This window comes from Callithrix jacchus, chromosome 15 (genome assembly GCF_049354715.1).
Source record: "Callithrix jacchus isolate 240 chromosome 15, calJac240_pri, whole genome shotgun sequence".
Taxonomy (NCBI): Eukaryota; Metazoa; Chordata; class Mammalia; order Primates; family Cebidae; genus Callithrix; species Callithrix jacchus.
Window position 1 is genome coordinate 1,627,100 of NC_133516.1, and position 13,706 is coordinate 1,640,805.

Here is a 13,706-nt window from a genome sequence, read left to right on the forward strand (position 1 = left end):
TCTAGGCAGGAGAGGGAGTCACAACCCCTAGGTGATGGGCCATACATATGTCACAATGCCTCTTCTTGGCATTGCTCAGGTAGGAGAGTTGTGTCATTTGGGTGCAGGCCCCAGCAATATGCCACAATTCTCACTTGGTTCAGGGATCCAGGACAAAGAGGAGAGTCTCTTCACCTAGGTGATGGGCCCTGTGATATGTGACAACTCCCCTGTGGGCAGAAGAAGATAGTCACATCACCTAGGTGATGGGCCCAGAGATATGCCAAAATTCTCCATGAGGACAAGGCCTATGCAAGAGAATCACATTACCCAGGTCCTTGGCTCAGTTGTATTTTACTCTGCAGTTTGTAAGCTGTACCCAGGCAAGATAGTCAAATCAGTTAGTATATGTAACAAGCACACCTGTGGAACATCCAAGGATGAGATTCATAATCCCAAACGTGTCCCTCCTCAAGAGTCAATTCCTCCTGTGAGTTGGGCCCAACTATGCCAGTAATGATCTCAACAGAGGTCTGAATCTGAGCATGAGAGTCACAATCCCACCTGTGACTGTGTCCTGGTACAGGAGTCACATCCTACAAATGTGCTGAAACCTGTGTGGGAGTCACAATCTGTTCTGAGACTTTCATGCTGACATGGACCATACATCTTATCAGTTGCCCTTAGCCTAGGTATGTGAGTCAATGTATCTTCTACTGGCTAAGTACAGGTGTCAGAGTCATTAGGGTTCCTTTAAGTTTTATCTAGAAATAAGTCAGTATGTCATCTGTGCCTGGATCTTCATATGACAATAACAGTTCCAACTGTTGTCTATGTGTGTGAGATTCAGGACCTCATGTGGAAGATTTGTTTATGTGTGAGGATGAAAATTCCAGCCATCATCTGGGTGTGCCTCTGAGAGTCATCATCTTACATGTGTGCTAGGTCCTGTGATGACACTCTATGTGTCATGAAAATGCTTTATAGAATATACATGAGTGTCATAATTCTCTGATCTTTCTACAACTAAAAGACCCATGACCTTACTTGTTGCCCTAAGCCTAGTTGAAAACATAAAAATTTCTCTCTATTGGCTGTGCCTATGTATAAGAGTAATCATCAAGCTGTGAACTTTGGTGATTATGTCACAATTCCACCTGTTTGAAGGGACAAGGCAGGAGAGTCACATCACCTGAGTGCTGGGCCCAGTGATATGTCATAATGTCCATTATGGGCAGGGCACTAGTAATAGAGTCTGATCATCTTGAATCTTAGCCCAGGAGTATATTACAATCCCTCCTGTGGACAGAGACCATGCAGGAAAAACAGTCATGTCTTCCAGGTCCTCTGCTCAGTGATATGTCACAATCCTGGTTTAAGTAGGGCACAGGCAACAGAGAAAAGTCACATCATATAGGTGTTGGTCCCAATAAAATGCCACAATATCCACCAAGATCAGGGTCCTGGCAAGAGAGGAAAGTTAAATCACCTAGGTTACATTCTAGGTTCTGAAATATGTCACAATGCATTTTTTTGTTCTTGGCTCAGGCAAGAGAGAATTACATTACCTAGGTGACTAGCTGAGACATACATCAAAGTTGCCCCTGAGGGCAGGTCCCAGGCAGAAGAGTCATAGCACATAAATGTGTGACCCACATATCTGTAGCTTAGGCACAGCAAAACAAATCAGGTGCTAGGCAAAAGTATAAACCACAATTACCCCTGAGAGAAGGTCCAGGGATAAAACTTACAATCTTGCAAATGTCCAAAATTCAGATATGAGAGTCAACTCTTGCTGTTAGTGCCCTAACTTCATCTGCAAATATTGGCCTGGTAAGGTAGTCATAGCATCACTGGGGTGCTCAATCTTGGTCCAAGAGTCACTATATTACCTGTGGATTATATGTACATGAGAGAGTCAAAATTCCCAATTTCAACTATATTTGGGTGTGACACTCAGAACCTCAACAGTAGGCTGTGTATATTTAGGGGTTTGAGATGAAATTCCTTATCATTTATTTGCTAAGTCTGCATATGAGGGTGACTATCTCACCTCTGTGCTGGGCTTTCTCATGACACACTCTTTTTACCTGAGGGCTTCACATGTTATGCTTGGGCATGTAAATCTTCTCTGAGACCTTCAGGCTATTACGGACCCTCTATCTGACCAATCGCCCTAAGCTCAGGCATGAGTGTCAACATTTTTTTATTGGCTGGGTTTAGGAATGACAATCATCACCGTGACTGTGAACTAAGTCCAGAAATGAGTCACCATCCCATCTGTGACTGGATCCACATATGACGATCTCAATTTCAACTGTGGACTTCATCTGTATTTGTTAAACAGAGGAATGAAAGGTATTACTTTCATAGAATAGTGCTAAAACTTGTTCTGAAATATTATGTGAATGTTTATTCTTTGGCGGTAGATGTGACTTGGATATGAACCTGGAGAAAAAATACAGCTTCGGGTGGCAGGGAGGTGGGGAGTGAGGTGGAGAAATTGATGAGTGATGTGAGACTAGGAGCTGAAGGGTGGGGGATAAGAATCTGGAAGGGGAATAAAAATTTTTCAAATGACTCATCCTTTTTTTTCCTTTTGTTCATCAAGAGCTTCATTTCTTCCCACTGACCTTTAAAATAAAATTATTGAAAAGAAATAGAAGGAAAACAACCTTTATTTACCTATTAGGGAATTAAGTAAATGGAGGAATGTGCACTCCTATTTGTGACTGCCTGAATTTATTCAAAAAATCCAATTTCAAGCTTTGGCATGTTTAAAAAGTTTCAATTGTGTATCTAGCACATGTTAGTGGGGAAGGGAAGGAAGCAATATTTAGGGAGTGCCTTCTATATGCTAAGGATGTTTCCACATTATTGCATTCAGTCTTCTCAGAAAATCTGAGAAGTAAGAACTAACGAGGGGGAGACCAACCATTCCACTATGGACCATATGATTGCTGTGTCCACTTTCTCAGGTCTAAATATTAGAGAGGATGAATTCTCTGAGGAAATGAGGAAATGACATATAGCTAATGTAAACAAATTCTAAATTCTCTGGAACAGTGAGACTATTTCTATGTTTATTTAGGTATCTTTTGGATGATTATTTTAGAAAGTGGAAAATAAAAACACTCATTTGTAGAAATATAACCATTTAAAAACTTAGCCTTAACACAACAAAATCTTTTACCAACACCTACAGGAGATACATAAACAGTTAAAAGTCCAGGTGTGGTTTCTCACACCTGTAATCCCAGCATTTTGGAGGCCAAGGCAAGAGAATTGCTGAGTCCAGGGGTTTGAGACCAGATTGGGCAACACAGCAGAACACCTTCATCTCTCTGAAAAAAAGAACAAATAAATAAAAATTAGTCTGGCATGGCTGTGCATGTTTATAGTCCCAGCTACTAACCCGAGGTGGGAAAATCCTTTGAGCTATGATTATTCCACTTCAGTCCGCCTGGACGACAGAATGAGATTCTTTCTAAACAACAAGAACAAAAATAAATAAATAATTAAAGTTGGCCAGGTGCAATGGGTCATGCCTGTAATCCCAGCACTTTGGGAGGCTCAGAAAGGTGGATCCCTTAAGGTCAGGAGTTTGAGACCTTTCTGGCCAACATGGAGAATCCCTGTTTCTACTAATACAAAAATTAGCCAGGTTTGGTTGTGTGCAGAAGTAATTCCAACTATTCGGGAGGCTGAGGCTGGACAATCAGTTGAACCCAGGAGGCAGATACTACAGGGAGCTGAGATTTCAACATTGCACTCCAGCCTGAGTGCCACAGTGAGTCTTTATCTCCAAAGGGAAAACTAATTTAAAAAGATTTTAGGCCAAAAATATTTTATAAGTTTACATTTACAAAGCATACATTCAAAGGCAGTTTATTACATGGCCTGTCATGTTTTAAATTTAGTAGGAGTGTCATTCTTACGTTAACTTTATTTTATTTTTTTTAATTTTTTATTGGATTATAGGTTTTGGGGTACATGAGCAGAGCATGCAAGACAGTTGCGTAGGTACACACATGGCAGTGTGCTTTGCTTTTCTTCTCCCATTCAACCACATTTGGCATTTCTCCCTAGGCTATCCCACCCCACCTCCTCCTCCCACTAGCCCTCCCCTTTTCCCCCCAATAGACCCCAGTGTTTAGTACTCCCCTTTCTGTGTCCATGTGTTCTCATTTTTCATCACCCACCTATGAGTGAGAATATGCGGTGTTTCATTTTCTGTTCTTGTGTCAGTTTGCTGAGGATGACGTTCTCCAGATTCATCCATGTCCCTACAAACGACACGAACTCATCATTTCTGATTGCTGCCTAATATTCCATGGTGTATATGTGCCACATTTTTCCAATCCAGTCTATTATCAATGGGCATTTGGGTTGATTACAGGTCTTTGCTATTGTAAACAGTGCTGCAATGAACATTCGTGTACATGTGTCCTTATAGTAGAACGATTTATAGTCTTTTGGATATATACCCAGTAATGGGATTGCTGGGTCAAATGGAATTTCTATTTCTAAGGCCTTGAGGAATCGCCACACTGTCTTCCACAATGGTTGAACTAATTTACACTCCCACCAACAGTGTAAAAGTGTTCCTTTTTCTCCACATCCTCTCCAGCATCTGTTGTCTCCAGATTTTTTAATGATCGCCATTCTAACTGGCGTGAGATGGTATCTCAATGTGGTTTTGATTTGCATCTCTCTGATGACCAGTGACAATGAGCATTTTTTCATATGACTGTTGGCCTCATATATGTCTTCTTTCGTAAAGTATCTGTTCATATCCTTTGCCCACTTTTGAATGGGCTTGTTTGTTTTTTTCCTGTAAATCTGTTTGAGTTCTTTGTAAATTCTGGATATCAGCCCTTTGTCAGATGGGTAGACTGCGAAAATTTTTTCCCATTCTGTTGGTTGCCGATCCACTCTAGTGACTGTTTCTTTTGCCGTGCAGAAGCTGTGGAGATTCATTAGGTCCCATTTGTGTATTTTGGCTTTTGTTGCCAATGCTTTTGGTGTTTTGTTCATGAAGTCCTTGCCTACTCCTATGTCCTGGATAGTTTTGCCTAGATTTCCTTCTAGGGTTTTTATGGTGCCAGGTCTTATGTTTAAGTCTTTAATCCATCTAGAGTTAATTTTAGTGTAAGGTGTCAGGAAGGGGTCCAGTTTCTGCTTTCTGCACATGGCTAGCCAGTTTTCCCAACACCATTTGTTAAACATGGAATCCTTGCCCCATTGCTTGTTTTTGTCAGGTTTATCAAAGATTGTATAGTTGTATGTATGTTGTGTTGCCTCCGGTGCCTCTGTTTTGTTCCATTGGTCTATATCTCTGTTTTGGTACCAGTACCATGCTGTTTTGATTACTGTAGCCTTGTAGTATCGTTTGAAATCCGGTAGTGTGATGCCCCCCGCTGTGTTCTTTTTGCTTAGAATTGACTTGGCTATGCGGGCTCTCTTTTGCTTCCATATGAAGGTCATGGTGGTTTTTTCCAGTTCTGTGAGGAAAGTCAGTGGCAGTTTGATGGGGATAGCGTTGATTCTGTAAATTACTTTGGGCAGTATAGCCATTTTCACGATATTAATTCTTCCTAACCATGAACATGGAATGTTTCTCCATCTGTTTGTGTCCTCTCTGATTTCGTTGAGCAGTGGTTTGTAGTTCTCCTTGAAGAGGTCCCTTACGTTCCTTGTGAGTTGTATTCCAAGGTATTTTATTCTTTTTGTAGCAATTGCGAATGACAGTTCGCTCTTGATTTGGCTTTCTTTAAGTCTGTTATTGGTGTAGACGAATGCTTGTGATTTTTGCACATTGATTTTATATCCTGAGACTTTGCTGAAGTTGCTTATCAGTTTCAGGAGTTTTTGGGCTGAGGCCATGGGGTCTTCTAGGTATACTATCATGTCGTCTGCAAATAGAGACAATTTGGCTTCCACCTTTCCTATTTGAATACCCTTTATTTCTTTTTCTTGCCTGATTGCTCTGGCTAGAACTTCCAGTACTATATTGAATAGGAGTGGTGAGAGAGGGCATCCTTGTCTAGTGCCAGATTTCAAAGGGAATGCTTCCAGTTTTTGCCCATTCAGTATGATATTGGCTGTTGGTTTGTCATGAATAGCTTTTATTACTTTGAGATACGTTCCATCGATACCAAGTTTATTGAGGGTTTTTAGCATAAAGGGCTGTTGAATTTTGTCAAATGCCTTCTCTGCGTCAATTGAGATAATCATGTGGTTTTTGTTTTTGGTTCTGTTTATGTGGTGAATTACGTTGATAGACTTGCGTATGTTGAACCAGCCTTGCATCCCCGGGATGAATCCTACTTGATCATGATGAATAAGTTTTTTGATTTGCTGTTGCAATCGGCTTGCCAATATTTTATTGAAGATTTTTGCATCTATGTTCATCATGGATATTGGCCTGAAGTTTTCCTTTCTCGTTGGGTCTCTGCCGGGTTTTGGTATCAGGATGATGTTGGTCTCATAAAATGATTTGGGAAGGATTCCCTCTTTTTGGATTGTTTGAAATAGTTTTAGAAGGAATGGTACCAGCTCCTCCTTGTGTGTCTGGTAGAATTCGGCTGTGAACCCGTCTGGACCTGGGCTTTTTTGTGTGGTAGGCTCTTAATTGCTGCCTCAACTTCAGACCTTGTTATTGGTCTATTCATAGTTTCAGCTTCCTCCTGGTTTAGGCTTGGGAGGACACAGGAGTCCAGGAATTTATCCATTTCTTCCAGGTTTACTAGTTTATGTGCATGTAGTTGTTTGTAATATTCTCTGATGATGGTTTGAATTTCTGTGGAATCTGTGGTGATTTCCCCTTTATCATTTTTTATTGCATCTATTTGGTTGTTCTCTCTTTTATTTTTAATCAGTCTGGCTAGTGGTCTGTCTATTTGGTTGATCTTTTCAAAAAACAAGCTCTTGGATTTATTGATTTTTTGAAGGGTTTTCTTGTCTCAATCTCCTTCAGCTCAGCTCTGATCTTAGTAATTTCTTGTCTTCTGCTGGGTTTTGAGTTTTTTTGATCTTGCTCCTCTAGCTCTTTCAATTTTGACGATAGGGTGTCAATTTTGGATCTCTCCATTCTCCTCATATGGGCACTTATTGCTATATACTTTCCTCTAGAGACTGCTTTAAATGTGTTCCAGAGGTTCTGGCACGTTGTGTCTTCGTTCTCATTGGTTTCGAAGAACTTCTTTATTTCTGCTTTCATTTCGTTGTTTACCCAGTCAACATTCAAGAGCCAGTTGTTCAGTTTCCATGAAGCTGTGTGTTTCTGGGTCGGTTTCTGAATTCTGAGTTCTAACTTGATTGCACTATGGTCTGAGAGGCTGTTTGTTATGATTTCAGTTGTTTTGCATTTGTTGAGCAGTGCTTTACTTCCAATTATGTGGTCAATTTTAGAGTAGGTGTGATGTGGTGCTGAGAAGAATGTGTATTCTGTGGATTTGGGGTGGAGAGTTCTGTAAATGTCCACCAGGTTTGCTTGCACCAGGTCTGAGTTCAAGCCCTGGGTATCCTTGTTGATTTTCTGTCTGGTTGATCTGTCTAGTATTGACAGTGGAGTGTTAAAGTCTCCCACTATTATTGTGTGGGAGTCTAAGTCCTTTTGTAAGTCATTAAGAACTTGCCTTATGTATCTGGGTGCTCCTGTGTTGGGTCCATATATGTTTAGGATCGTTAGCTCTTCTTGTTGTATCGATCCTTTTACCATTAATTAATGGCCTTCTTTGTCTCTTTTGATGTTTGTTACTTTAAAGTCTATTTTATCAGAGATGAGAATTGCAACTCCTGCTTTTTTTTTGCTTTCCATTAGCTTCGTAAATCTTCCTCCATCCCTTTATTTTGAGCCTTTGTGTATCCTTGCATGTGAGATGGGTTTCCTGGATACAGCACACTGATGGGTTTTGGATTTTTATCCAATTTGCCAGTCTGTGTCTTTTGATTGGTGCATTTAGTCCATTTACATTTAGGGTTAATATTGTTATGTGTGAATTTGATACTGCCATTTTGATGCTAAGTGGCTGTTTTGCCTGTTAGTTGTTGTAGATTCTTCATTATGTTGAAGCTCTTTAGCATTCAGTGTGATTTTGGAATGGCTGGTACTGGTTGATCATTTCTATGTGTAGTGCCTCTTTTAGGAGCTCTTGTAAAGCAGGCCTGGTGGTGACAAAATCTCTAAGTACTTGCTTGTTCGCAAAGGAGTTTATTCTTCCTTCACTTCTGAAGCTCAGTTTGGCTGGATATGAAGTTCTGGGTTGAAAGTTCTTTTCTTTAAGAATGTTGAATATTGGCCCCCACTCTCTTCTGGCTTGTAGTGTTTCTGCTGAGAGATCTGCTGTGAGTCTGATGGGCTTCCCTTTGTGGGTGACCTGACCTTTCTCTCTGGCTGCCCTTAGTATTCTCTCCTTTATTTCAACCCTGTTGAATCTGACGATTATGTGCCTTGGGGTTGCTCTTCTTGTGGAATATCTTTGTGGTGTTCTCTGTATTTCCTGCAATTGAGTGTTGGCTTGTCTTGCTAGGTGGGGGAAATTTTCCTGGATGATGTCCTGAAGAGTATTTTCCAGCTTGGATTCATTCTCTTCGTCCCCTTCTGGTACACCTATCAAACGTAAGTTAGGTCTTTTCACATAGTCCCACATTTCTTGGAGACTTTGTTCATTCCTTTTTGCACTTTTTTCTCTGATCTTGGTTTCTCGTTTTATTTCATTGAGTTGGTCTTCGACTTCAGATATTCTTTCTTCTGCTTGGTCAATTCGGCTATTGAAACTTGTGTTTGCTTTGCGAAGTTCTCGTATTGTGTTTTTCCGCTCCTTTAATTCATTCATATTCCTCTCTAAGGTATCCATTCTTGTTATCATTTCCTTGAATCTTTTTTCAAATCTTTTTTCAAGGTTCTTAGTTTCTTTGCATTGATTTAATACATGATCTTTTAGCTCACAAAAGTTTCTCATTATCCATCTTCTGAAGTCTAATTCCGTCATTTCGTCACAGTCATTCTCCGTCCAGCTTTGCTCTCTTGCTGGTGAGGAGTTTTGGTCCTTTCTAGGATGCGAGGTGTTCTGGTTTCGGGTGTTTTCCTCCTTTTTGCGCTGGTTTCTTTCCATCTTTGTGGATTTGTCCGCTGGTCGTCTGCGTAGTTGCTGACTTTTCATTTGGGTCTCTGAGTGGACACCCAGAATGTTGATGATGAAGTATTTCTGTTGCTTTGTTTTCCTTCTACCAGTCTAGCCCCTTCGCTGTACGACTGCTGAGGTCCGCTCCAGACCCTGCTTGTCTGGGGTGCACCTCTAGTAGCTGTGGCACAGCGAGGGATGCTACCAGTTTCTTTTTCTGCTCTCTTTGTCCCAGGATGATGCCTGCCTAATGTCAGTCTTTTGGATATAGAGGGGTCAGGGAGCTGCTTGAGGAGACAGTTTGTACTTTATAGGGGTTTAATTGCTGAGCTGTTCACTCTGTTGTTCATTCAGGGCTGTTAGGCTGCTATGTTTGATTCTGCTGCAACAGAGCTCATTAAAAAACCCCCCTTTTTTTTTTCTCAAATGCTCTGTATTGAGGGGTTTGGGCTTTATTTTTGGATGTCCGATCAGGTGTCCTGCCCAGCTGGAAGGCAGACTAGCCACTGTTTGGCTGCCGAGGCTCCGCCCTGCTGTTGTGTGATTCGTGCTGTTCCTGCTGGCTCTGCTGTGGTCTCCGCCACGCCCTGCGGCGGAGTCTCTTTGTTGTAGCGTGTTGCCTCAGCAACGGCCGGCTGCGTCAGCAGTGGGCGTGTATCTCCGTTGGGGCGGGTTGCCTTGGCAACGGCTGGCTGCGTCAGCAGTGGGCGTGTATCTCAGTTGGGGCGGGTTGCCTCGGTAGTGGTGGACGCCCCTCCCCCACAGAGCATCTCGGACCGTCTGCTTGGGATAGTTTGAAATCGCGGTTTTGTTCGTCCCACTGGGTATCCCAATTCCTGCAATCCCCTGGGCTGGGCTACTGTCCAAGTCTCATTCAGTCTCAAGTCCAGCCCTCTCAAGTCTCAGGTTGCCGGTTCAACAGGGCACCCGGACAAGCGCGCCCTGTGGGGATTGCTGGGTAGGGCCGGCCGCCGCCGCCCCAGCTGCCGGCTTCGCCAGGCAGCCCTACTGCCTGGTGTCCCGTGTCTTTTTTATACTTGGGAGTTTCCCCGTTCTGTGGGCAACAAAGATCAGTCTGGAAATACCGCTCTGACTCACCATTTGCAGATTCAATGAGAAGAGCTCCAATCCTGGGTTGTTCTCACAGCTCCATCTTGAGTCCTCTCCACGTTAACTTTATTTTAATTGGAAATGTATGAAGCTAATAGGAGTTATAAATTTTTGATTTTATTGTTTTTCAACTTAGTAAGTGCTTTTATTTATTAATTATTAAATTTCAGGCTGGAACCAAGCATGTGTTCATGTGTTTGCATTTTCCTTCGTTAGGAAATTTCCAGCTGACATCAGAGAAATATTCAGGCTATTTATGCATACAGGCCTTAACAAAAATATATTTTTCTTTTTGTTAGTATTTATAATCTATACATTATGCAAACCCTACAGGGGTTTATTTATACACCGACTGGGTACACAGTCGGTATATAAATGATGAGTTGGATGAGATATATTGATACAAGCATGCAATGCACAATAATTACATCAGGGTAAATGGGGTATCTATCACCTCCAGCATTTATCCTTTATTTGTGTTACAAACAATCCAGTTATTCTCTTATAGTTATTTTAAAATGTACAATAAATTATTGTTGACTGTAGTCACTTTGTTGTGCTGTTAAATACTAAATCTTATTCATTGTATATAACTATATTTTTGTACCCACTAACCTTACGCATTCCTTACTAATCTCCTAATTCCCTTTCCAGCCTCTGGTAACTATTCTTCTACTTTCTATGTCCACGAGTTCAATTCTTTTAAATTTTCTCTCCCACAAAACAAGTGAGATCATGGAAGGTTATTTTGTGATTTTTGTTTTGTTTTGTTTTTAACTTGTCTATTTTGCTTTGGCTGCTTGTGCTTTAGGGGTACTACTCAAGAAATATTTTCTTAGACCAATGTCCTGGAGAGTTTTCCCAATGATTTTTTAGTAGTCTCATAATTTGCAGTTTTAGATTTAAGCTCCTAATTTATTTGGATATGATTTTTCTATATGATAAGTGTTAGGGGCAGGAGAATCACTTGAACTCAGGAGGCAGAGGTTGTATGGAGCCAAGATCGTGCCACTGCACTGCAGCCTGGGTGACAGAGGGAGACTCTATCTCAAACCACATACATATATGTTTGACTGACCAAAATCCCAGAGGTTAAATATGGAAACTTTTTAATTGTGGAAATGTACATGTGCATATGGACAAGAACAGAAAAAAATTAAAAACTAAAAATAGCTTCTTTACAATGGTAAGACATAACTTTAAAATATATTTCGAGGTGGGTGGATCACCTGAGGTTAAGAGTTCAAGACCAGCCTGGCCAACATGATGAAACCTCATCTCTTCTAATAATGAAAAAAAAAAAATAGCTGGGCGTTGTGGCATGGGACTATAGTCCCAGCTACTCAGGGAGGCTGAGATCATTTCACTGGTATGACAGTCTCTCAGTGTGTAGTGAACCATGCAGCAGCCTCTGTTTAAGACCTGTGGTCTCTCAGCAAAAGTGACGGCTCAAGCATGTGCAAACCTTTTTCATTTCATACTTTCCTTGTGTACTTCCCCACAACCGTACAGAAAGAGATCTGAATGACTGTTTTGCCGCTGCAACTACTGCTACTCCTACTAAAAAGTTCTATGTTCTCTGTTATGTATTTTACCACCTAATGACACCTTCACAGGGTCTTACACCCAGCATCTAATTACTGATTCTAGTTGGTATTATTTTTGTGTATTGTCCATTTTAATATATTTAAGGTTTTATTTTGTAACAAATCTTGGTTCATGAACATTCAAATAAAATCAAAAGTGTCCATATGCATGGAAAGAGTGTTCTAGGTTGCAAACATAGTAATAAATTGCAGACCTCATAAAATTAGAGCTCAAGTAAGAATACCGCTTCCATTTATGGAAGCATGTAGAACTCCAGTTTCCTTTCCTGTCATTAAATTTAGGTCATGTGGTCTGTCAATTGTTTCTCCCATTTCAATGAATTTTATGTTGTCTGCATATTCTTTTGTCCTCCATCCCAAAAGGGTAAAATGTTTTCTTTTAAAAACACTGTTTTCTACATGTTTTCTCTTGAAAACACTGACATTTTCTATTATGTATTTTATTTTATTTGTGATAGAGGCATTTAACATAAGATATACTCTCTTAGCAAAGTTTTAAGGACATAATTCAGTACCATTAACTATAGAAACTATTCTGTGCCTCTAGACCTCTAGGACATATTCATGTTGCATAATTAAAATCTTGTACCCTTTGACTAATACCACCCTCTTTTCCCCTCCCTGAGTCCATGGCAAGCACCACTGTACTCTCTGTCTCTATAGATTTGACTATTCTAGAGTCCTCATGAAAGTGGATCACATAGGATTGTCACTCTATGACTGTCTTATTTCACTTAGCATAGTGTTCTCCAGGTTTATCTATGTTGTTGCAATGCATTTCCTTCTTATTCTGAGACTAGATACTATTCCGTTGTATGTATACACAATATTTTCTTTGCCCATTCACCCATCTATGGATATTAGGTTGCTTCCATGTTTTTGGTATTGTAAATAATGTTGTAATAAACATAACATGCTGACATCTTTTTGAGATTTTGATTTTGGATCCTCTGGTTATATACCCAGAAGGTGAGATTGCTCTGCATTGTTCTTTTTTTTTTTTTTGAGATGGGGTTTCACTCTTGTTACCCAGACTGAAGTGCAATCATGCAATCTCGGCTCACTGCAACCTCTGCCTCCTGGGTTTAGGCAATTCTCCTGCCTCAGCCTCCTGAGTAGCTGGATTACAGGCATGCACCACCCTGCCCGGCTAATTTTATTTTATTTTTTGTATTTTGAGTAGAGACGGGGTTTCACCAAGTTGACCCGGATGGTCTCGATCTCTTCACCTCGTGATCCACCTGCCTCAGCCTCCCAAAGTGCTGGGATTACAGGCATGAGCCACTGCGCCCGGCCTCTGCATTGTTCTTTATAGTGACTGCATCAACTTACATTTCCACCAACAGGGTTTCAATTTTGCTACATCCTCACCAATTTTTGTTATCATTGTTTGATATATTAGTCAATTTAAAAGATGTGAGGTGACATCTAATTGTTTTGATTTGGATTTTCCCAATGATTAGTGTTGAGTACCTTGTCATATACTTCATGGCCATTTATATGTCTTCTTTTGAAGAAATGTCTTTCTAAGTTCTTTTCTCACTTTTTAGTTGGGTTTTTTGGTTTTTCTTTTGTGCTGTGGGAGTTGCTTATATATTTTGGATATCAACACCTCATCAGATAAATAATTTACAAGTATTTTTGCCTGTTATTTAGGTTGCCTTCTTTAGTCTGTTGATAGTTTTCTTTTCTGTACAGAAGTTGTTTAGTTTGATATAATCCCACTTGTCTATTTTTGTTTTTCTTGCCTGTACTTTTGATATCATATCCAATAAATAATTGCATGGGCCAATGTTAAGAAGATTTCCCCTTATGTACTCTTCTAAGAGTTTTATCATTTCATATTTTACATGTAAGCATTTAATCCATTTGAGTTGATATT